At 40.1% G+C, this 26,589-nt stretch overlaps 1 long non-coding RNA gene and 1 pseudogene across 1 annotated transcript; one reads left to right on the forward strand and one right to left on the reverse strand.

Moving 5' to 3' along the window:
• Window positions 1-4,181: 4,181 nt before the first annotated feature.
• Window positions 4,182-10,928, reverse strand: LOC140497128 (uncharacterized). Its single transcript, XR_011964540.1, has 3 exons — window positions 7,941-10,928; window positions 6,977-7,324; window positions 4,182-6,528 (listed from the first exon to the last, which is right to left on the reverse strand). It is a non-coding gene; the product is annotated as an uncharacterized lncRNA (long non-coding RNA).
• Window positions 10,929-24,461: 13,533 nt separating this feature from the next.
• On the forward strand, window positions 24,462-24,908 carry LOC140531694 (large ribosomal subunit protein uL11-like; annotated as a pseudogene).
• Window positions 24,909-26,589: the final 1,681 nt, after the last annotated feature.

Consider the following 26,589-nt stretch of genomic DNA (forward strand, 5'->3'; position numbering starts at 1 on the left):
AAGGTCAGGATGGGAAAGGTAGAGTATAGGGCCAATTAGTCTCATTCACATCAAGGAAGGAAAAATTAAAGTAAACTCTGGAGGTCCTATTGGAGGATACAGAGAGCCACATCTTGGTATATCTGAAAGAAAAAGTGCTGTGTAAACCTCAGAACACTAGGGACATGTGAGCTATGAAAGTCTTTAAGACTTGGAGTAGGAGGATCTGGGTTTGCTATGTGCAACCTTGAACAAATCCCATCCTCTCTGGAACTGAAGTTCCTCACTTAAGGGAGTGGGACTAAGATGGACTTTGAGGCCCCTAGCAGAAATAAAACTGATCCCCCGACTAAATACCATCCAAACAAAAAGTAGGGGAGGCTTTTACTCATCAGACACTGTTTTGGACCACAGAGCCTGCCCTCTGAGGGGTACCTGCTATTGCCACCAGGTGATCTGGGGGAGAAGAGATGAGTATTCTGAGAGATGGGGTAGAATTTTTCCAATGGCACCTTTGCAGCTGCTGCTATGGGTGCTGGAGTAGCTCTGAGGGGCCAACTCTTGAAACAAAATGGTATGGGGCGGGAGCTTGCACAGAAGAGGGAATGGGAAGAGAAGCGGAATATTGGAAGATAAAGGCAGGTGTGAATGAGTCTCAGATTAGTTGGTCAGTCATTTTTCCACCATGTCAAACTCTTTGTGACCCTATTTGGGATGGTCTTGGCAAAGATACTAGAATGATTTGCCATTTCCTTCTCCAGCTCATTTTACAGATGATGGAACTGAGGCAAATAGAGTTAAATGACTTACCTAGGGTCACATAGCTAGTCTGGAGCCAGATTTTACTCCAGGCCCTATGCTCTATCCACTTCTCCACCTACTTGCCCTCCAGATTGGCTATTGAAGGCTATTAATTGAACACATACACATGAACTCCAAGCCTCAGTCTCTTATTTCCCTGCACTCCATGATACTACTATACTACTCTGATCCTCATTTTGAAGGGATGAATGTGAATTATCAAGGAACAGTCCCCACCTCTTGTTTCATCTGCTTACCTGAGCACAGAACCTTCTCTGATTTCCCTGAGCAAAGGAGAGCAAGTCTCATCACAACCTAAAGGCAGTATATAGTGTAGCAAAGAAGGATTTCTGGATTTGAAGCCAGAGAACCTGAGATCTAATTCTGGTTCTATCACTTACTGTGTTTGGGCAAATCAGTTCACTTCATCTATTAATTAAAGGAGGGTGTTGGTGCCTTCTAACTCTGACTCCCAAGATCCTATAGCCCAGGAGGCCAAACTCTCCAATACCTTCCTTGAATTGTGTCTCACTCACTGTACTCCAAAGTTTCCTTCTGAAATGACCACCTGACTTGAACCACCAACTGCATACAAAGAAGACAGACATTTGTCCTTAAGTCAGCACTGGGACTAAGAGTAGGCAATGTAGACCTCTGCTAAGTGCTGCAGAGACCAATGAGGGATATTTTTTTCATATTTCTTTTTTTTAAAAAATGCACAATGTGATTTCATTCATATAGGGAACTTCCAGTGCAGATCAACACCTGCTCTGCAACTTAGCTTGGGACACAGAGAGGTTAAGTGATTTGCCTAGGGTCATGCAATCAGTATATGTGAGAGGCAGGATCTGAACCAAGTTCTTCTAGGCTGCCTCTCTCTCTCCTCTATCATGCTGTATCTTGTATGTATGTATGTGCTAGAAGATCCTGCTCTCCATGGCAGGTAGTACTCACTTTGTGAGCAGTCATGTTTCATGTACTACAGTAAAGGCTCAAAGCCTCTGGCAGATAAGAACACTGCTCCCAGATACGCAACAATCAAGGAAAATGGAACTATCAAGAATTCTCTTTGTCCATTGTATGCTTCTGTAAATTATGCTTTGCTGTAATGTACTTATCAGGGTTGGGGGTGGGGAGAGTATAAACAACCACAGAATTCAATGGAGAACATCAAATACAGACCATAGAATGCCTGAGTTAAGTACAATACCTTAGTTAAGTATAGTACATTGATTCTGAGGCTGTGATCAATGGCCCTGCAGACAAAGAAATAAGAACAGCCAATGGGATCACCAGGAAAAGGGCAATTTTGCTTCTGTCTGAGTAACTCTGTGACTGTCCTGCTTCTGCTCCAGCTCAAAACTAAAATAAATTTTTCTTTTATGATGCAAAACTGTCTTCATATGGAAAACTGTGTTCATACTTTCAAGGGAGAGTCAATCTTCCACCCTTGCTTAGGGGCACACATGCCTTGTCCAGGCTTTGACGGCAGTCATCTTATCTCCCAGGAGCCTTCAGGAACCAAACTTGAGGAACTCAACCTCTTCATCTTCAAAATTTTATTATATTCTATAGTTTTAGTTTTTTATTAATGTCTTTTATCTTCACATCATCATTTCTCTTCCTTCCATTTTTCCTTCCTTCTTTTTTTCTTCCTCTTTTTCTTTCTCTCTTTTTTCCTTTTTCCTTTTTTCTTTTTTCTTTTGTAAGGCTAGGTCTCTTCATCTTGTCCAGGCTGGAAGTATAAGGACCATTCACAGGCTGAGCCCCACCCTGATCAGCTCAGTTGTTTTCACCAGCTCTGTTCCCATCCTGGGCCACTTTGCTTCTCCTTAGACATCCTGGCAGCCTCCCACTCCCATTCCCTAACTCCTATCAGGTTAATGCTAAACTCATTTTGGATATCTAATCAGCATATCCAGCCTTCTGCAGTTCAGAACTCCTAAGCTCAGCTTCAGCCTTCTCAGTAGTAAGAATTACAAGCATACGCCACTATGCCAGGCTCAATACCTTCATTTGTAAAGATGTTTCCTTCCTTCACTACTCACTGAGACTTCCCTTTCAGCAAAAAAAAAAAAAAGTTCACAAAAACTAATGAACATATCAACCACATTTGACAGCATATGCAAAGCCCCTAGGCTCCTACTCTTGTGAAGGAGGGAGGAAGGTATTTTCCTTTATCTCTTCTTCTGGGCCAAGTGGATCATTATCATAACACAAGCATTCCATTTCAGGGTGCTGAGGGATTTTTATTGTTGTATGTCGTTGTAGTGATTATTTATATTGCTTTCCTTGTTCTGCTTATTTCATTTGACTTCATATAAGTCTTCCCCTGCATCTCTGAATTCTTCATATTCATAACTTCCTGTGATGCAACAATATTTCATTCCACACAATTTGTTCATTTCCCAATCAATGGACATCTAGTTTGTTTCAAATTCTTTGCTACCACGAAAAGTTTTGTTATGAATAATTTTAAAACAATACTCTCATATAGATCATTCACATCCATAATATAATTTGAACCTTGAGGAACACAATGCCTCAGTATTATTATTATCTCTAAGAGATGGAGAGGCTAAGTCTCAAAGAGAGGGAAATGACTTGACCACAGACAACTGGTAGTAGACATGGTCCTGGAATCTAGATCCCCTCCCCCCATCTCCTGGGATGTATTTTTTTCCTGTGGACCACCTTAGTCATTTTCTACGTGGTATCTATGACATGAATAATTAGATTTCTTTCAAAGGTGTTGTAAGAATGACAGCGAAAACATAAGAGCTAAACATGTATCAGGTCCTGATCTGTTGGATGATTTCATTCATAATGCATCATTTTTTGATTAACACCCCTTTTCTTCCCCCATGTTTACCAAGGGACGAAGACATCAGATGTGTACATGTCTATGAGCATGATATCCAGGACAGGTTGTACTCTCTTCCTTCCTATTCCACCCCTTAGCATCCTCACGGTCCCCAGATTTATCAAGTCTTCTGACTGACAAGAATGGTTCCTTTTGCCCCCTCCATGTTCAAAACAAGCATTGCCTCCCCCTTTCAAATAAAGTAGCTATGGACAACTATTCTAGAGCTTCCTGCAAGAAATGGGCTCCCACTGGCAGATGGGGACCTATCCTGTGGGACTGGATAATAACATCCTGAGATTCCCCCATGAAACAGGTAAGGAGGAACTTAATGGCAAGGAAGAAGAAGCAGCTCTTATTTCCAGTCTCACTTCATTAAGAAGGTGTGATTAAGAGTGTCCCCACAGTAAGGGGAAGGGAATTCAGCTAGTGGGTACAGGCTTTTCTCAGAGACTGGCAGAAGCCCCCTTCAGAAGTCTCATCCCAGCTGGATAACAGCCAAAAGCACTTGGGGAGAAGATGGAAGAGGTACTTCCAGGGGCATGGGGACTAGGAGCGATTTTGATCATTAGCAATTGGTTATTTGATGTAATCTGAAGCCACCTCCCTCTTCCCCTCCCATCAGTTTTTTTCTACATTATAACTACCTGACATAGAGCATTAAATTCCATCAATAATCCATTTCTTAGGCACCAAGTATTTAATAAGTTTTTATAATTTTGAGGCAATTCCTAAGGCTGACAATACCAAAAAAAAAGTGAAAATAGTCTCTGTCCTCCATTGGGCTCATATTCTAATGGGGGAATGCAACATGCAAGCAACTATGTACATGTGAGAAAATTGGAGGCAATCTCAGAGAAAAACCATTAGCATAGGGGAAGGGGGAAGCAAGACAAATATTCTCAGGGGGTAAATATTGCCTTCTCCCTGCCAATTCTATTTCATTCATTCATTCATTCATTCATTCATTCATTCAACAAGCACTCACTGAACACCTGTGCTAATCTCTGGTGATACAAAGAAGAACTAGATCTGCCCTCCCCACCCTACAAGGGCTTACAGTTTAATAGGGAAAATGAGACATGTATCCAAATGAATATGATGAAAATGGATGAAAAGCCTGAGGGAAGAGCTTCTGGGCAATTAATAATCAATTTATTAATTAGGCTAGTTGATTGGGTTTGTCCTTCATTCTTGAAAGGACCATGACATCAGGGAATGACGACATGACTTGCAGTTGACTTGGATTTGAGGGAGAGAGGACTGTGCAAGGTCACCAGCCTCCCTTTCCCTTCCAGAGCCAATATGGATCCAATGGCCTGATATTCATCAGGATGACTGGAGATGGCCCAGGATACAATTGGGAAACCCTGGCCTTCTTAGGCTAAGACCTTTTCAGGTTCTCACTTTGAGTGAGGTAACACCCATTCAGTCAATTAGTCTCTTTAAGAAGTGAGTCAAGGGATGGCCCCTTTAATAAAAATAAAATAATTATTATCCAACTGGGAGGGGAAGACCCTCAGGGTTGCTGACCAAAGAGAAAGTTACCATTTACTATTTATATTCAGTTGATTGGTTGGTTGGTTGTTGTCCTTCACTCTCAAAGAGAACCAAAATGACATCACTATGTTAAAGTCAAGTTTCAATGTGTCTGACTGTGGCTGATCAGACCAATATGAACTCAGAACGCTCTACCACAGATCAGGGACAAATAGTCCATGTGAACATTTGAGGTGGATACTCTAAATTTGAGCATCCTCTGTTTCCTTTGAGCTGTTTCAATTCTGCTTTGCTCATAGAGCACAGCATCCTTTCCGATGTGGGCATGCCATGCTGCATGGTCCTGTGTCAGTGTCTCCTATGTCACACAATCAATTCTGAAGTTCTTGAAAGAGAACTTGAGAGTGTCTTTGTATCTCTTCTTCTGACCACCATGTGAATGCTTGTCCTGTGTGAGTTCTCCATAAAACAGTCTTTTGGAAAGCATATGTTTTGCACTCGAACAACATGGCCAACCCATCAGAGTTATGCTTTCTGAAGCAGAGTTTGAATGCTTGGCAGTTTAGTTCGAGTAAGGACCTCATTGTCTGGTACCTTATCCTGCCAGGTGATTTTCAGAATCTTCTAAGACAATTCAAATGGAAGCGATTCAGTTTCCTGGCCTGCCTCTGGTAGACTGTCCAGGTTTCACAGGCACACAACAATGAAGTCAGTTTAACTGCTCTGTATTCACTCTGTGCTAGGAGGGCAGGGATCTATTATTTGTTGTCCAATCCATGAGCTCCAGAGTGAATTGGGTTTAAGGCACAGTCTTTGAGAAAGAAATCTAGCCAGTAAACCCCAAGTTAATGAGGCAGCTTTCAGCCAACAGGCTAGCTGATAATAAATTGATAGTCAGTGATTTCTCTTGGTAACCAAAGACAAAACGATGGAGATCACTAATTGGTTAAATACCTTTGGAGTGCTCCTAACAGGAGAAATCAACTCTGACTGGTGAACAATTAATAAGGGGGCGGACTTTCAAATGATGAGGTGGGCTAAAAGTCTTCAGCTCCTCTGGCTAAGAATGAGGCATGATCAGAGATTCAGCCTCTTCCAGCAATCTGGACAGAAGAATTCCTCTCCACCCAAGCTACTCTGGTTGGTTTTCTCCTTCATGAGCTGGTTTATCCTAAAGTCCAATGGGAGGAGGGGGGAGGTGGTGTTCAAAGACATGGGCTTAATGCTTTGTGACTGGAATTCACCTAGATTAGATTCTGTTCACACTCTAAACTGAAGTAAGATCTCCTAGTTGGGTGGGGTCCAGCTCAAGATCCTGGAGCATGTACTCAGAGATTTGAGCAGTCTCATCTATCAGCCATTGTCCTTCGGAGACTGACCAATCCCTGAATGAGGAAATAGAGAGAAAAAGCCTTAATCCTAATTGAATAATTGGCTATTAACATGACAGAAAAATATTTTCACTCAGATGCCTCTTTCAACCCTAAGCCTGAGAATTCTTGGAAATGTTCAGGACACTTGGGTGCTACTATTCCAGGGCATTAGAGAAAATGATTCAGAAATGAACCAAAATGCAACTGAAGAAAGGGTTAGTGGTGTTTGTTTCATCTTTCAACATTGGCAAACCTTTCTGTTCCCAACCCTGAGTAGTTTCAGGAGATGTGAGGCTGGGAGGGGGGTGAAGCTAGTGCTGGAGCTTATCTGTAAGGTCTGCTCAAGTTGAGGACTCAACTTTATAGAATTTAGAGCAAATTTGTGGGATTTATAGGAAGAGGCCACTGGATATGTCCCCTCGATGCAGAAACTGAGGATCAGGGAAGGCAAATGTCTTACCTGTTGCAGGTGGCATCTCAGTCAAGGTCCCACCTAGGATTCATTGAACTTCAGATTTCCTGCTCTTTCCATTGTACCACATTGTCTGTCAGTTTGTCCATCTGAGTCTTCTAAAGCTCCTCAGCTGAGCTCCTTCTTCAAATCTCTGCCTCACAGGAGGCCCCAAGGAAGCTCTGAAACACTCACCTGAACAGAGCCAGGTATCAGGGGCTCATATCCAGAGGGCAGCATGAATGACAGGTGCTCATCTTGGTAGAGTGAAAAGAATGTTGGCTCTGGAGACAGAGGACCTGGGTTCAAATCCTGCTTGGGCAAGTCACTGAACCTCTGTGGGCCTCAGCTTCCTCACTGTAAACACAGGAAGTTGGATTAAGATGGCCTCTAAAATCCTAAAAAATCTAAAATCTAGATTTTGGATCCTTTCATGTATGGCCTGGGTTTGAATCCTTTGCTACTTAGCACTTATGTGACCTTGGGCAAGTCATTTCACTTCTCCCTGGCCTCAGTTCCTCAAGTATAATATAGGGGAATTGGACCAAATGGGCTTTAAGATCCTTTCCAGATCTAAATCTATGATCCTATGAACTCTGGGAGTAACAGAATTATACAATGTTCGAGCTGGAGGGAGCCTTAGGTCTCATTTTACAGATGAGAAAGCTGGGTCACAGATAGAGAAAGTGGGGGAAGAGGTTTTTTCCTATGACTATAGAGGTCATTGATTGCTTCATCTGAAAACTTCCAGTTCCTTTGATCATGTGTGTGTGTATATACATATATATATGTGTGTGTGTATATATATATACATATTTTCATATTCTTAAACTTTTTTACCCAGCTGAGATTTCTCTTCTTTACAACAATCCAGAAAAGTAGTTATCCAATCTTTACCTACAGACCTCATTATCCCCCAAGGCAGCCCATTTACCTTTGGAGCCCTCTGACTGCTAGGAAGTGTTTTCCTTACCTCCAACAGAAATCTGCCTCCCTATAATTCCATCTCATCCACTTCCATTGCTCCTAGGCATTCTCTCTGGAAACAAACAGAAAAATCCATTCTAATCACTCTTCCATGGAATTTAAATATAGAAAAGCAACTCTCACATTTCCCCTGATTATTCTCTTCTCCAAGCTAAACCATTCCAATTTTCCCCAACAGTTCCTTATGTGGTATCCAGTGCAAGGTACTGAATCTCTTGCCTTATCATCAGCCTACTGACTGCTCTTCACACAGAATCATCTATCTCCCATTTTCCTATATTTTTACTAGCTGTTCCTCATTCCTGAAATGCTCTCTTACCTCACCTCTGCCTTTTAGAATCCCTAGCTTCTGTCAAGATTCAGCTCAAGAGTTACTTTCTGGAGGAGGCTTTTCCTGGTTCCTTCCCTCCAATCTCACCCCACTCCCCAGCTTCTAGAATCTTCCCTTCTGACGCAACAGAGTGTCTACTCCATAGCCATCTTGTATGTACTTATTTTTATACCTATTGTTTCTTCCATTAGAATATAAGTTTCATGAGGGCAGAGATGTGGCATTGCAGCACATGCACCTTCCTTGGAATCCCCAGCACTTAATGCCTAGCATGTGGTAAGCACTTAACAAATTCTTGTTAATTAATTGATTGAATGATCATCCTCAATGGCTTCCTCCAACTTGTTAATGACCTGCTTTGAATGTGGCTCCATGACTAGATTCAATCCAGGACAACCTCCTCCCCCTAAGTGCAGACCTGATCAGGGCAAAGGACATGGGGACTGTAGTCTTAGCTGAATATTCCTTTTGTCTGTTCTTCTCACTGAGCCAATCCCAATCAGTTCATTGGCACAAACTCCAAACAGTAAATCCTGTCCAACCAAATAGGTCAGGTGGTCCAACAGCATCTCTAGAGAAGAATATTCCTCATCACTCCCATGGAAGGAATATCCAAACTGTTGCTTCTTCCCTGAGAACATCTTCATTTATCCAGAGAGTACCTTTTCTTTGTGAGGATGTCACAATAAGGAACTACTAGGGATGGGAATAAAATAAGACAATGATTAATAAGTTTCCTGATTTTCTCCCTAACATTCTGCACAAGTCACTAAATTAGAGTATTGCAGCAATTGGAATAAGGGCTCCCTGATTTTGGGAATCTGAAAATGAGGAAGATCATAGAATCATACTGGGAGGGACTTTAGAAGTAACGAAGTCTATCTCTTTCCATTTCCAGTGGTCAGATATAGGTCAGGGATTTCTGGGTCACAGAACAACTTATTTTCCCCCCTCTCCCCTTCTCCCTTATCTCCTCCATTATCAGAAGATAATTGGTGACATGAACTACTTGGAGACATATTGTAAAACTGCATGATCTCATATCTCCTGTACCTCATGAGGTACAATGAAGATAGGTGACTTGTCCAGGATCACACAGCTAGTAAGTATATGAGACAAGATTCACAAACCTGTGTCTTCCTCTTTTTGCTTTGTTTTGTTGCTTTTATTTGAATGTTCAGAGCTTAGTATAATGAAAGGAACACTTTTATTGTTGTTGAGTCACTTTTCAGTTGTGTCTGACTCTTTGTGATCCCATTTGGGGATGCAGAGGGTGACTTTGGTCCTTCTAAATTAAGGTCTTTCCCAGGTCTCAGTTTATCTAAGGCCACATTGAGACAAAAGATAGCCTAATTTACCAACCACAAAAGTTGCCTGGTTTGTTATTCATTCTTGAAGTGGACCACAACATCAGGAGGATGATGCCATGACTTGCAATTGAACTGAATTTAAGTAAGGAAGGGTTGTGCAGTCACTGCCTCACTTTCTCTTTTTGAATGATCTGGGTCCAGTGACCAGATATAGGTTAGGGCAGCTGGGGATGTCCAGGATGATGTGGGAGATCTTGGCCATTTTAAGCTAAGGTCTTCTGAGTTCTCACTTTGAGTGAGGCAATGCCCATTCAGGGGTTAGGCCTATATAAGAAATGAGTCATGGGATGGCCCCTTCAATAATAAAATAATAAAAAAAATTCAAGCTAGGAGGGGAAGATCTTCAGGGTCACTTACATCAGTCTGGGAGACCCTCAGAGTTTCTGGCTGGAACAGAAAATAATTACTATTTACAAAGTCATTCTAAGCCAAAGAGCTTGGTCCATAATAGGCATATAAGAAATACTTGTTAATTGATTGTTTAAAGGGATCTCTGAGGTCACAGAACAACTTATTCAGAAGATAGTTGGTGACATGAACTACTGGGAGACCTGTTGTATAACTGCATGATTTCATATTTGGAAAGACATTGGAAGGACATAAGAAAAAGCCAATGAAAGTGTTTGTTAGAATGTTAAATGAGATAGAAGAGGATATTCAGTTGCTATCAATTGACAAGAACCAGTTCTGCAGAAGATACATTAAGATTGTGGATCACAAATAGCCTCCAGAGGGACTCTGAGAAGACAGAAGAAGCATTTTTGCTTGGCCATATCCAAATATTTTGAATCCATAGACACTTCTTTAGACTCAAGCAGCTACTATCAGAAATTTGCAAAGAAGAGAGCTGTCCCTGTGAAAGCTCTTGGTGATCTCACTCATGATTACAAGGTCAAGGAGAACTAGAAATAGAAGGTCAAAAGGTGGTCATTTGAGTTCAACCCTCGGTTCTATGTGTAGGCTACTGCTATGGGATGAAGCAGAAGGCCTTGGGTAACTTGGTCAACTGTAAATACAAACTCTTTGAGGGCCCCCAGATTTATTTATTTTTGAAAAATATTTTCAGATTATTTTACTTTAATTATGTGATTTATGTGTATCCTTAACAATGCACACAAGGAAGGCTTACGATTCATAAGTTTTGCCAGTAGGATAAAGATTTTAAAATGAGCACACCCACTATTATTCCTACTCAATTATTTTCTTTTTTTTAATTTATTTTTAACACAGTTTATAACAGATAAAGCAATTCCAACTTCTGGTCTGGTAATACTTCTTTTTTTTTTTTATTTTGTAATGTTTAACAATCACTGCCATACAATTGTGATTTTATTCCTCCCACCTACCCCCCACTCCCCCCCTCCCTCCCCATGACTGCATACACTTCTGTATAGATTCTACATATACTTTCCTATTGAGTATATTTTCACTATAGTCATGCTATGTAGTCAGACTAAGATAAATGAAAGAAATCGTATAACAAATCTGATCATGATACACAAACACATACACATACACAAACATGATCTGCTACAATATGTGAGTGACTTCCATATTTCTCTCTCTGAGTGTAGCAGGCATTTTGCCTTGAGATCCTCCATTGGGATTTTTTTTTTTTTTGGTAAGAAGTTCTTGTGTTATTACACAAATCTAAGTCTACCAGAAAAAACTCTCACACACTGTGGTTGTTGCTGTGCATAAAGTTCTCCTGGTTCTGCTCCTTTGGTAATACTTCTTTTTAAAGCATTTACAATATGGACCACAAAAGAATTTTTTTTTTTAAACGTTAACCAACTGAGACACAAATAATATTTACATTGCTAACTTCACAAGCTCTTGATCTAATTGTCTCCACAGTATTACTAAGAATTAAAGGACCCTAATTTATTGTTATTGGTCTAAAGTCCTATGCCTAATAGCTTAATTTTAGACAACCTCGGATGTTCCCCTACCCATAATCTATAATTGAGTAGATCTGGTATTAAGCTTACAAACCTTTTGACTATAGGAAATTGCCACCAATAGTAAGGACATTGCAGGGATACAATATCTCCCCAACTTCATGTCAATTCCAGGCAGGAGTAGATTATCCACTTGAATTCAGTCAGGCTTAAAGTCTGCCAGGTGTCAGTGGGGAAGCTGAGTCAGGAGAATCCCACCTTAGCCCATGCTGAACAGTTGCTCTCCCACCCTTCCCTTGAGATCACCTATGCAGTTCATACCAACATCTCATCAGCTTACTGGCATCATGGATTGGAGGCTCAAAGTGCCTTTCTTGCTACCCATACCTGGAGTTAGACTCAGAAGAACAGTCACTTAACAGTCCCATAGCATCTGAAAATGGCAAGTTCCAATAACCAGGTTTCAAATATGATTATAGTTTCACTTTGGCTAAGGAACATCTTTTGAGGCAAGTCTTCAGTGGCTTACATGCCTTTCTATACATGTTCTGGTTCCTGATTAAATTGCAATCATAAAATCAAATTTACCATTAAAACCCTGACTTTTCCATCAGTGCCAAATTTTACCCGAGGTTACCTTCCTCTAGGAAATTTAGACTGAAATTCTTTTCTCCAAACTAAAGATGTCATTGATTTATTCTCAGTAATTAATTCAGTCAATTGTTTTAATACTAATTGCTTTTACCTCACTTTGCAACATGTCCAATTTTTCTCCCCATCACTCCCCTCCCCCTGCTTCCTAATAGCTTGCATTCTGATTTCTCCTTCCCTCAATGTACCCTCCCCTCCATCACACCCCACCCCTCTCCTATCCCCATCTTCTCTCTTTTCTTTAAGGGCAAGATAAATTTCCACACCCCTATCCCTATAGTTCTTATTTCCTGATTATATGTAATAAAAATTCTCAACATTCGTTTCTAAGACTTTGGATTCCAACTTCTCTCCCTCCCCCCCTCCCTGCCCAGCCCCACTGAGAAGGCAAGCAATTCAATACAGACTAAATATGTGTTGTTTTGCAAAAGACTTCCATAGTAATCATGTTGTGTAATACTAATTATATTGCCCTGTGACCTACCCTATCCCCCCTTATTTTTCTCCCCCTACAACTGACCTTGTCCCTTCTTGAAAGTGTTTATTTCCAGTGACTCCCTTCTCCCATTTGCCCTCCCTTCTAACATTCCCCTCACCCCACTTGTTGCCTGCTCTTCTGCTTTCCTGTGGTGTATATAAATTTTCATATCAAATTTAATGAGCATGTTATTCCCTCCTTCAGTCACATGTGGGGAGAGTAGCTTTATTTTTCCCCCTCTCCCTTTCTCCCTTATGTCCTCCACTGAATAAGATTTTTCTTATTTCTTTTATGAGTTATAGCCTGCCCCATTCCATTACTCCCTTTCTCTTCCCAGAATTTTCCTCCTTCATCCCTTAATTTTTATTTTATTTTATTTTGTGTGTGTGTGGATATCATCCCTTCTTATATAACACACCCTGTACTCTCTATCTATCTATGTGTATGTGTGTGTGTATGTACAATCTCTCCAACTACCCAAATACTGAGAAAAGATTCAAGAGTTAAAAATATGTTCTTTCCATGTAGTAATGTTTTAAGTGCTACAGCTAATGGCAAAGGTCCCCCAGATCAGTTCTAAGGAAGTTTTGATACTTACCGAAAATCCATCTTTTGTGGTATGGTATCAGTAAGATTTTCATCCTGTCATTGAGCTGCAAAGTATTTAAAAATAATGACAGCAAACATTTATACCTCCCATAGCTCATGGTCCTTTCTTCTGGCATTGGTCTAGCAATGAGATCCCACCACTTCAATCCAATCCAACTTACCCACATATATTGAGTATCCATTACAACATGTACAAAGTGCTGTGTGAGGTGCTCCATTCCCTGACTGGGCTCTCTGTTGTTCAAAGGGAAGTTGCCAAGGACCCTGGCTGCCTGCCTCAAATGAAGGTGATCAGAGAGAAGGGACTACTTTAATTGGCTTCTGGCTTGCTTATGAGCCAGACAGTATAGCAGTCTCTCTCCTGCTGTTCTTTTAATAAGTGATGTGTCTGGTCACCAGAAGCTCTAATTGAAGAGATAACAATAAAATCTTGTTTCTCTAACACTCTTCTTTTCCTGCCCACCACATAGAAAGAACAGGGAGGCATCCTTAGTACAGCTCTTTCCCTAAAGGTCCTCCTTCCCCAAATTCAAATTTTGACCAATTATTTCCTATGTAACCTTAGGGAAACTGCTTTAATCCCTTGGTATTTGTTTCCTTGTCTGTAAAATGAGGGTGTCAAAATAGATTTCTGCTAAAATTCCTTCCAACACAAAAGCCATGATCCTAAGCTCTTATGACCAAAGACTTTCACTCTCCCTGCACATCTGGGAGAAAGATGGGAGTTATCGGTTTGTTTCTGCAGGTGTTTTTTTCAAATTTTATTTTAAGTTAGTTCCAAATTCTCACCTCTCTCCCTCCTTACACCTTCTCCCAACTACTGAGAGGGCAAGAAAAATAAAACACATTACAAATATGTATAGTCATACAAAATAAATTTCTACAACAGTGTACGTAGAAAAAACATCACAAAACAATCAAAACTGAATGTTGGGAAATTAGAAGATTTTGGCTTGGTTCCAAAGAAGAGATATGAAAAGATCCCTTCCTTCCCTTGCAGGAGTCAGGGTCTACAGAGTTCACTGAATTTAAAATCAATTTTTTTGTATTTGTTAATCAGGTTTACTAATTTTTTCCCTCCTCTTCCTATTTTTCTTTCTTAAAAAAAAAAACCTATTTCTTATAAGGGATGGCTCTGAGTGGGGAGATATACAGGAGGAAATCTAGGTAATGTAAAAACAGAAGATATTAATAAAAGTCTATTTTTAAAATTGACCCACCCTAATTTAACTAACAAAATGAGTTTACAGAATCAATCAAAGGTTTAAAACCGATATGGACAATGGTTCACTTTTATTAAATCAATCAAAAGCATAAACTAGATGAGAAAGAGTACTTAATTAATCTGGAAGGACTGAACTCCTTTGAGTCATTGGACAAAATTATATAAAACTCCACAGGAAGTATATTAGGATTGAAAAAGACTCATTCATGCCCTGTAGGGCTTGTATAAAAGAGAAAAGCATTTTGGAATCTGGTATAGAATCAGGCCAGTCTAGTAGTGGACTAGATTTAGCCAAGCCCCTGAAAAGGAACTGAATGGGGGGACAGACGAAGGAGTATCTATCTTTTCCCCATCCTCTTAACCAGAGGAAAACTTTGTGACCTTCCAAAGATTGAAAGAGTTGGAATCCCTATTAGCTTGAAGGTCCCTAGGACCACAGCCTCTGCACCAAGAAGAGAGGACCAATTAGACCCTCTGAGAACAGCCTCTGTCTTCTGCAATGGCCCTGACCCTCAGGGCCCACCAAGGAGTGATACACACCTTGGGGGAAATTCATGAGGACTCCACAAATAGAGCAAAGGATTTCCATGCAACCAGAAGCTGTGTTACCTCCTCATCATATATGCTTTCTTAGTTTGAACCCATTTTCCTTTGGACTATGTCTGTACCTGTGGAGGAGCGTGTCCCAAACTTTTAGGAGAATGTTTTTATACCAGCTGTTCTTACTGTACTAATTTACCTTACTCTATACCTTAGTAAATATTCTTAACTAAAAGTTAATTAACTATGCACAGCTAAGGGATAACAACCTGGCTAATGTGGAACACCCTGGTAAGGGTTCACAAGCAATAGTACTAGAAAAAAAACCCAGACCCTCAGGGTTACCCTAAGAGTCTAACAGGAGAAGTAGTTAGCCATACTTTGGGGATAAAATCTGACGTTTCGAATGGGGTGAAAAAGTAACCCTAGAGGAAATGTTATGTATTCATTTATTCAGCATAGTTTAGCAGGAAAGAGCACTAGTTTTGAAATCAGATGGCCCCGGGTTCAATTCCTGCCTCTAACTCTTTCTACTTATATGACCATGGGCAAATCACAACATCTTTGGGCCTCAGTTTTGTCATATGTAAAATGAAGGGGTTAGACTAGATGGCCCTGAGCTCCCTTTATGCTAGAGATTTATGATCCTATGATAAATCTGCACAAAGGTGAATTTTTTATCTCCTTTTCTCTATGTGATAGGAACCTCATGGAGGGAGAGACCAGTCTATGCTGGGCATTTAGACGAAGATGAAATGGAATCATAGCATGTCTAAACTGGAAGGGACATAAGGGATTACAAAATCTAAATACATCTCTCGTGGCAGAGATCAGGATCCAAGTCTGCAAAGATTCACCAAAGGATTTTTCTATCATGCTTTTTTTTTTTTTTTTTGAGACCTGTGATTTCATTGGTATGGAGACCTCTACACGAGAAGTTTCCCTCTACCAATGCAAGTTAATGCATTCCCTGTAATGTCCTAGGACTGGGGATTAAGAACTGGAAGAGAATTTAGAAACCAATTGGTTCAATGCCCTCATTTTATGAGGTGAGAAACCAAGTTACATAGCTTACCCAGTTTGTGTCAGAGGCAGTACCTGAACCCAAGTCTTCTTTTACGAGGAGAGGCAATCAGGTTCAGGTGACTTGCCCAAAGTCACACGGTTAGTAAGTATATCAGGCTGGATTTGAACTCAGGTCCTCCTGACTCCAGGTCCAGTGCTCTTGGGCCACCTCACTACCCCAACCCAACTCTTTTTGACTTCAAGACCAGCTCTCCACCTCTATGCTATGCTCCCTTTACATGCCATACTTACCATCTGCAAAACTAATATAGTTCATCTTTTCCCCTGTAGAATCTCCATTTAGCCCTGGCTGTATTCTTAGCCTTCCCTTTCCTCCTACCCTACAGCATGACTGTGAAGACCTTCATTTTGCCTCTCTCATAGCTGGGAGATGATACCTAATGTGCATGTGGAGAGATAGGGCGAGAGAGGGTTTGGAAAAAGAAGAGGCACGTAACTTCCTGATCCATGAGGTAATGCGGAGAATAGCTATAGCTGATGGACCAGAGAAAAAGTCTTGGATATTATAGTTTTTCTCCCCTTCTGTAAACAAAAAGAAAGACAAGAAAATAGCCACATTTGGAGAAACAGGCATTCCTTTCCAAAGAATAAAATCTCATGCCTGTGCAGGATGGAGAAATGGAGGCAGCTCCATGGCATTCTGAGGCTTACTTAATTAAAACCAAGTTTTAATTATCCAAGATTGTCCAAGATTGAGTTGATGACCTAGAGGGCTCTTGACTTGCTTCCTTGGGCACCTAGGGAGCAGCTTCTTTGGTAGCTTTTCCCAAAGCAATCAGCCGCCAATGTTAGATATTTTTTATAGGCTTTAATGTGCTGCTGCCAATCTATGGTGAATTCTGTAAACCATGTGGCTTACAGTCCCTTCCCCCAACTCACGTGTGCCCTTCTCATACACGCAGACACGCTCATATCACGTGTGCTCTGCCCTAGCCCATGCACATTAACGCTGTTATCTATTAGGAATTCCTGTCAATGCACAAACACAATCTCATGCAGAGACAATGACACTCAGATCAAAACAGACATTCAAGATTCTCTCTCAGCCTCTCTCATGGCAAAAGACAAGAGTCCATCTTGTAAGCACATAACAATGTCTATGACCTGACAATGTGAAGACTTATTAAAGAAGAACGCTGGGGGAAATCTAATCTACAGTATAAAGTAACCATGCAAAGAAAATGATATAAAACCATAAGCACTAGGATCCAAAGGAATCAGGCTTATTAATAAAAAGGAAAAGATATAATTTTTGGACTGAAATTGTCCAGAAGACAAATTCACTCCTATTCAATATGCATTGAATAGCTATCATGGGTCAACACTGTATTGGACATTGTAGCAGGGAGGGGAATATAAAGAGAAACCAAACACAGGGTCTGCCCCCAGTCAGGTTAAGGACATAAGACAACTGCTATCACTATCAGGGAGTTAGGATGGTTGAACCTTGAAGTCAAGAAGACATCTGTTGCTGTCAATAGTCTACCTTTCATTCTGAGACCTGTGGGTAATAGAAAAAAGCAAGGAGACAGAGAGTTTTAGGGATAGTGCTCCTAAAAGGACTTACATTGTGTTTTCACACCTGATTTTGTTGACAGAAGGGAAAATAAGAGGGTCAGGTGGAGTTTTTGTGGCAGCTATGCAATTTGAAGGGGTCTATTGTTCCTAGGAGTCTTTTTTTTTTTTTTTTGGAGGGGGATGGAAGTAATTGGAGTTAAGTGACTTGCTCAAGGTCACACAACTAGTAAGGTCCAATTTGAACTCAGGTCCTCCTGACTCCAAGGCACAGGCTCTATTCCCCGCACCTCCTAGCCCCAGGAGTCTTTCTTTGGGTGTCTGTGTTATCCTTGTTGTTGCTGTCCCTGTGGAAAGTCTTGCACATAAGACTGTGCTGCAAGTGACCTGAGGTCTTGAGCACAGAAAACTCTAAAGGATGTAGTCAATAATGATCCTTTTTTATAAGGTCTGTGAAAGCTGCTTCCTTGATGGCACTTTCTGCATCCTAGGTCTGTGTCAGACGTTGTGGGCCCTAGCCATCATGGGCTACAGGACCCTACCAACTCTCATGAAATAGAGAATACAAACCAATATGTGATCAGATATGCTATACGGGTACTAAGTACAATACAAACTTAAGTGAGGACGAGATTAGAGTGGGTCAGAGTTGTTACCAAAGGCTTCCTGGTAGAGGTGGGCTAAGTAGGATTTGGATAAGGGAGAGGTAGGGGAAGTAGAGCATCCCATATGCTCAGAAGACAGTAGAGGAGTAATTAGTATAATAATGCAAACAGAGAAAAGAATTGGGGGAAATCAGATAAATGGGAAGAGTCCATTACAAAGCCAAAATCTAGCAAAATTGAGAGACCTAAAGTCTCAGGGACATAATAGGTATAAAATTTAATTTTAAAAGTCAGAATAGATATAAATTATGTAAATTGCTTCTGCTTCTTAATGCAATAGCTTAAGGCACATCATAATTTAAAATAGATAAATAAAAGTACTAGGGAAAGGCCACTCCTCAATGAGAAATATTTTTATACTAAGGAAGTCACACTGTGAGAATTCAATAAATACACATTCAAAATTTCCAGCAATAAGAAACTGGAGACAATTATTTGCATTATTTTTTCAAACTGTTTTTGCCTGCATCATTTCATTCAGTCCTAACAGCTCTCTGAAGCATGTGAAGGTCGTATAGCAGCCCATTAGGATTCAATGCAAATCCAGTCAATAAACTTTACTTTGTACCAAATAATCTCCTACGTGCCAGGAACTGTGTTAAGTCCTGGGGACATAGTAACATTTGAAAGGTCTTTTCTCTCAAGGAGTTTATAAAATGTGGGGGTTACAGGTACAGAAATAAAAGGTAATTTGTAGCAAGGGAGAACATTAAAAATTACAGCAATCAGAAAAGGCTTCCTGTAGGAGTGGGTACTCGAATGAAACCTTGAGAGAAGCTAACATCCCAGAGATGGAATTAAGAAGGCAGAACATTCCAAGGGGGAAGAAAGGAGATTGAGTAGCTTCAACCCAACTATGCAAAACAATAAAAAGGAAGCTCCTACCTCCTCTCCTGGCAATAAGGTGAGAACAGATTAAATATGGATTACTTGTGTTATGATGGGGGAAGGAGTGTGTGATTCCTTCCGCAACTGAGCTAATGTAATCCTAAAATGGAGTCACATGTGATGACTACCTGTGTAAAGATAGTTTAAACCTTGCTATCTTTTCATGAGGTCAAAACCTCTTTGATTGGCTGAAGGGAATAATCGGTTGGCTAACCAAATGAGCTCAGCACATCTCTGGGAACTTTAACAGTTTAACTTTAACAGGGAGGAATTTCAACACTTGACCAGTCCAGTGGTGAGCCAGTTCCATAGTGGAGGATTTCAGTTTGGTAGTTGGGGATTCCAGTTCAAGAGAAAGAGCTAGTAGGCAGACTTCAGAAAAGCCTGGAAAGACTTATATGAACTTATATGAACTGATGCTGAAATGAGCAGAATGAGGAGAACCAGGAGAACACCGTACACAGAAACAGCCACAGTGTCCAATGACTGACTTTGATAGACTTAGCCCTTCTCAGCAATGCAAGGACCTACAATGGTTCCAAAGGACTCATGATGGAAAATGCCATCCACAGAAAGAACTATGGAGTCTGAATGCAGAGTGAAGCAGAATATTTTCTTTTTGTTTTGGTTTTTTTCTTTTTCATGGTTCCTCCCATTCATTCTAATTCTTCTATACAACATGGCTAATGTGAAAATATGTTTAATAGAAACGTGTATGTAGAGCCTATATTAGAATGAATGCCATCTTGAGGAGGGGGTTGGGGAAGGAGAGGGAGAAAATTTAAAACTTATGGAAGTGAATATTGAAAACCAAAATAAACTTTTAAAAATAAAGAAAAAAGAGGAGTTGGGTGTCTGAGAAGAAATCACTCTTAAGAAGGGAGGGTAAGAAGAGAGAGTATCTATCTTTTCTCTCCACCCCCCACCTCCCCTGACCATATCATCAAAGATACAGGACAAGTAGGAAACCTTCCCTAGGAGCAGAGAGATCCACTGAAGACAAACATGGAGAAAATCATCCAAGGGAAGCTGTGTGAGGACTCTGAAGGGAGAAAAGACTTCCAGTACTAGGAATTATAAAGTAGAAAGTTTCAGGGAGTGTTACCTTATAGTAGGATCCATAGCTAGGGACTCTAGAAAGACACAGATCTTGAGGATTCCATGACAGAGCTCTCAATACCAGGAGTGGTGAGTTTACTCTTTCACTATACACATGTGCCCCCACTATATTGTACACTAAATTTGAGCCAATTCTCCTCTTGGATAGTGCATATATCACTGGGACAGTGAATCCCAGACATGAGCAGTGGGGAATACAATGTTTTTATAATAATTGTTCTTACTATACCATCCTAGTGTTTTTGCTAAATTGCTTTTCTAAAAGCTAGTTAAGTATGTTGGACAACAGTTAATGAAAAGTATACTTTTGCTCATGGGCAATAATGATAGTAATATAGCTTTCCTGCCCTTCACCCCCAGGATACCTTCAGAGTCCCGATAGTAAGCAGCCCCGCTTTGGGAACCACAAACTTGGAGTGCAGTTTGCAGGGAGTAACCTGGGAGGGGTGTTATACTTCAAAACAGGGACAGCATGAAGCAAATTGAAAATTAGGCAAAATGTGTCTTTGGCATGTCTTTGACCACCCTATTACTCTCTAAGTCCTTACTAATATTTTGATTCAGGAGACATAAACTACCAAGGCAACTTTGAAAAGGAAAAGACCTCAGCTCATTTTTAGCAGTAGTTGGCATCTACCTATCCTGGGCTAGTTGTCAATAACTTGGGAACCCCTGAAAGCCCAGGGTTAGGGCAATCATGGATTCATAGGATCCTAGATCTAAAGTCATCTAGTCCATCCCCTTCATTTTACAGATAAGGAAATGGAGGTCAAGAGATTAAGTCACTTGTCCAAGGTCACACAGGTAGTGACTAAGGTAGCATTTGAATTCAGGTGCTCTCACTCCAAAGTCAAAGCTCTTTCCACTTTAATATGCTATAATTTTAATAATAATTCTATAATCTATATTATAATATATAATATACAATAATTAATAATTCTAGAACTACAGAATGTCAGAGCTGAGGGCCCTCAGAGATCATTGAATTTATTTTCTTCCATTACATGTCAGGAAACTGAGACCCAGAGAAGGGGAAAATTTCTTCTTTACCTCATCCATCCCTGATTTTTTTTTAATTTTACTATATTTTTTCAAATAAGAATAATCTATTTTCTCTCCCTCTTACCTTACACGCACACACACACACACACACACACACACACACACACACACACACACACACCCCGCTTGTAATAATCAAAGGTAAACAAAACAAATTCCCACCTTGGTGATATCCCAAAAACTTACATCTTGTTCTGTACCTTAAGTCTATCAACTCCCTGTCAGGTGAGCCATATGCTTCATCACTGGAATTCTAAAATCATGGTTGGTCATTAAGATTAGAATTCTTAAGTCCTTTGAAGTTGTCTGTCTTTACAATGTTGCCATTACTGGCTCTGCTCACTTCACTCTGTATCAGTTCATAAAACTTTTCCAGTGTCTATCTGAAACCATCTTTTGCATCACATATTATAACACAATGATATTCCATTACATTCATATGTCAAATCCTGAATTGATGGACACCCCCTTAATTTCTAGTTCCTTCCCACCGGGGAAAAAAAGAGCTGTCAAAAATATTTTGGTGCATTGGGGTCCTTCTGCTCCCTCCTTGATCTCTTTGGGGTTTAGGCCCACTAAAGTAGTAGTGCTTGGTCAAAGGATAGTATATAGTTCATTAACTTTTGGGCAGTTTCACATTTCTTTCTAAAATTCCCAATTCACTAATTTACAGCTTCACCAACAATGCATTTGTGTGTTTGTCCTTCTGCAAGCCCCTCCCACAGCTTATTTTCCTTTCTTTTCCATCTTCACTAACCTGATGGGTATAAGCTTGAACATCAGAGCTGCTTTCATTTGCATTTCTCTAATTATTAGTGATTTGGGAGCATTTTTTTAAAATATGGTTACAGATAGCTTAGATTTCTTCACTTTGAGAACTGCTTGTTGGGTTTCAGGGCATGCCAGGAGGGTCTTTTGACCCCGTATCAATTAGGGAATGACTTCTAATCCCTAATTACAAGGAACAGACTATAAATGAGGGGTCTTAATCAAATACAGCCAATTCTTGGCTTATTTATACTAAAGTTGGGGAAGCAGCAGCACTGATAATCCCAAATAAACTTTAGTCAACTGAACTCAACTAGTTCAATACCTTTATTTTGCAGAGGAGGAAATGAAAGCCCAGAGGACAAAATTGACTTGCCCATTGATCCAATTATTGAGACCATGGTGATCCACGGAAAGCTTACCCTTTCCCCACTATTACAGTGCTGTTTTAGAATTGGGCATTTTCCTGGGCCAACACTGCCCCCTTGTGGTAAAGCCTCTGTAGACAAGACCACAAGACCCTTTTTTTGCAAAATGGATCTTCCTTTCCCTCTCCCCAGGCATTAGTGAGCGGAGGCTTCCTTGGTCTTTTTCTTTCTTTCTTTCTCTTTTTTTTATGAGAAGTCTCATGGATGAGGGAGCCATGAGTCTACAGGTCTGAGTGAGAGGGTCAATCTCTATATAGCTTCTCACAAAGTTGGAAGTAAGGTCCAGGGGTGGGGAATCTGTAGCCTCGAGGCCACATGTGACCCTCTAGGTCCTCAAGTGTGGCCCTTTGACTGAATCACAGAACAAATTTCATAGAACAAATCCCCTTAATAAAAGGAATTTTTCTGTAAAACTTGGACTCAGTCAAAAGGCTGCACCCAAAGACCTAGAAGGCCATATGTGGCCTCGCGGCCACAGGTTTCCCACACCTGTATAGACTTTAGGACTAAAAAGGGACCTTAAACTCCTCGTTTCTTGCAGAAAAGGCATCTATATATTTGTTTTATTTTTATTTTTGAATTCAATTTTTATTTTTTTCTCAATTTCTCAATTTAAAAAAATTTTTTAATTCCATATTCTCTCCTTCCCCCTTTCCCTCTTCTTGAGAAGGCAAGCAATTTGATATAGATTGTACATATGTAGTCATTCAAAATATTTCCATATTAGCCATGTTGCAAAAGAAAACAAAGGCAAAAAATAAAGTTTAAAAAGTATGCTTCAAATTGCATTCAGACTCCATCAGTTCTTTCTCTGAGACACCTCCTTATTTTAAAATGAGACAGCCGAGGTCCAGAGAACTTACATCACCTGTTCCAGATCAATCAGTAAATGGCAGCAACTCTGCAGACCAAGCCTCCTTCCTCCAAGGATAATTTTCTATTTCTCTCTACCAGAAGTGCCTAAATCCAGGGTAGAGTCTATGTGGCCCCAGGTCTGGGTGGGTGGCTCACAGAGCTAGTAAGAAGGAAAGAGAGAACTGTACTCAAGTTTTCTGATTCTGACAGTCAAATCTTCATTACTTAATCAATAGAAAGAATCTCTGCTACTGTATGAGAACAGTGGTTCCTTGACCTGTTACCATGTGAACTTGAACTAGTCACTTAACCTCTCTGGATCATAGTTTCCTCATTCATGAAATGAGGCCATTTCATCTGTTATGTCAAAGATTCTCTGAGACCTCAAGCTGCAGATAGATGGGAGATTGGGCAAGGTGTCCACAAATACGTAGTGACATCCATAAATAAGCAAAGATGTCCTCTGCAGACTGAATGTCTCACTAAAGGAGCCATGCCCTGGCTACTTCTTAAACAGGTCTATGCAATGAATGGGTATCACCTCACCCTAAGTGCGTGCCTGCATAGACCTTGACCTAAAGGGGCCAAGGTCTCTCAGTGCATCTTGGGTCATCTCCAGTCATCCTGATGAATATCTGGTCACTGGATCCAGATGGCTCTGGAGGAGAAGTGAGACTGGTGACCTGCACAGCCCTCCCTCACTCAGAGTCAAGTGCAAATCATGTCATCATTTCTCTGATGGCGTGATCTTCTTCAGCAATGAAGGACGAACACAACAACCCTCACATATAAGTATATTGCTAATATTCAGATGTATATGGATGCTGTTGTGCTTAATAAAATATAAACACATTTAAAGGTATTACTTATTCCTGGGATCTTTCTGTCATATTGTATTTTCTCAGTCAACTCTTTGGATTCCCCACTCATGGGTAGTGAAGATACAATGTCTTTTGGTCATCCAACACCAGCAGCCATCCTGCAGGGTCCAGATTAAGCCTCCACTTTCATCCTCCATGCTGCCCAAATTTGATCCTAATGAAATTAAAGTCATATTTTTAAGATACACTGGTGGGAACACTGGCACCATATCAGCTCTGGCTTCCAAAACTGGTCCCTTGGATTTGTCTCCTCAAAAGAGTGGTGATGACATTGCCAAGGCAACTGGTTAACGGAAAAGGCTAAGACTAGCCAAGATTGAGGTTGTGCCTTCTGCTCAGCCTTGATCATTAAAGATTTAAAGAAACCTCCTCAGTTCAGAAGGAGTAGAAAAATATTAAACAGGTGGAAACATCAGTCTCGATGAGATTATCAACATTGCTTGGCAGATGAGGCACCAATCATTGGCAAGAGATCTTTTTAGAACCATTAAAGAGACATTTGGAACAGCCTAGTCTGTGGGTTACAACGCTGAGACCATCGATGACATCAGTAATGGTGCTGTGGAATGCCGAGCTAGTTAGAAGCTACAAAAGGGTCGATTACAACAAATTAACATTAACATTTGGGTTTTTTTAAGTACAACTAGTATTATGCGAAGATTTTTTAAAACTATAACTTTAAGAAAGGTTATTCATAATTTGAGAATTTGGGAATCACTATATTAGAAAGAATTTTAGGACTTTATGCATTGGCAAAGAACCAGAGCCAGGAGAAATAGATACTCATCAGTTGGGGAATGATCAAATAAGTTGTGATCCATGACTGCAGGAATGTTACCATATGGTTAGAAAGAATAACTTCTTAAGAACGCAAGCACTAAATTCATTGAGGCAGGAAGGATAATGCCCTGGGGAAAACAGAATAGCATTGCTATCGCTAGCCTGGTGGAAGATCAAGGGGGTCTCCTGAGCCATTCCTAAGAAAGCCTGCTAAGGTATCACACAAAACTCTGCAGAGGGAGCACATCACAGCAGGGGGCTAGATAGTGAGTAAGGAAGATGTAGGTTCAAATTCCACCTCCTTACATATAGTTACATATATTGTTCTTGTCGATATATAGTTCTTAGCTACATATAGTTCTTATAAATATATAGTATATTATATATTATATTATACAAATAATATCTATATTTTGTATATTATATACGTAATTCATTTATCCTCTTTGTAACTTGGTTTCCTTATCTGCAAAATGAGATTCCAATGTCTCTATTTTAAAATAAACATACTTCCTATTAAAGACAACAGAAAATTATGAGTAACTGAGCAGAGAAGCTACATATTAAACAAATCTTTTGCTTCAAACAAGTAGGATATTATTCTTAAAAAAAAATAAGAAACTCCTAATTCTTCTAGGAATTTCTTCCAGCTCCAAATCTACAGTCCTAAGATAAGTTGTAGAGCAGGAGTTCAGTCATGCGCAACCCTGTTTTGGGGGGTTTTCTTGGCAAAGATACTGGAATGGTTTGCCATTTCCTTCTCCTGCTCACTTTACAGAGGAGGAAACTGAGACAAACAGGACTAAGTGACTTGCCCAGGGTCACACAGCTAAGTAAGTGTCCGAGGCCAAATCTGAACTCAGATCTTCCTGATTCTAGGTCCACTGGGACGCCTAGCCCCCCTGAAGTGAGCAACTCCGAAAGAACAATTAACAAGGTATTATACAAATTAACAATCTTTTATAAACTAATGTGATTAGATTGATTTTTTAAAAAGAAAAAGAATATACACAGCTATTAGAATACAAGAAAATTAATTATACAAATTAATTATTGATCTTACTATTTATATATTGATGCTATTAGCTATAATTACCCAATAATCTATATGTTGCTACATAATTATAATAATGAAACTTGGCTCCAAGACGTTAGAAAATGCCCCTCCCTCCTGTCCTTACAGGCAGGACGCTGTGGGAGCGGATATTGCACGCACTGTCAGACATGTGGTGTGTTGGTTGGCTTTGTTGAATCCTTTTTTCCTTTCTTTTTTATTCATTGTGACAAGGGATGGGGGGGATAGAGAAGGGGAAAAGACACTCAGAAATGAAAGCGATATTAAAGTAAAATATATAAATCAAAAGATTAAAACTAGAAGAACATGATAACAATAAACTGACTCCCTGAGAATTTTCCTTTGTTGTTTTCCTATCTATGTTTTTGTAAGAAACAACAACAAAAAAAATCAAGACATAAATGCAAA

This window comes from Notamacropus eugenii, chromosome 3 (assembly GCF_028372415.1).
Source record: "Notamacropus eugenii isolate mMacEug1 chromosome 3, mMacEug1.pri_v2, whole genome shotgun sequence".
NCBI classification, from domain to species: Eukaryota; Metazoa; Chordata; class Mammalia; order Diprotodontia; family Macropodidae; genus Notamacropus; species Notamacropus eugenii.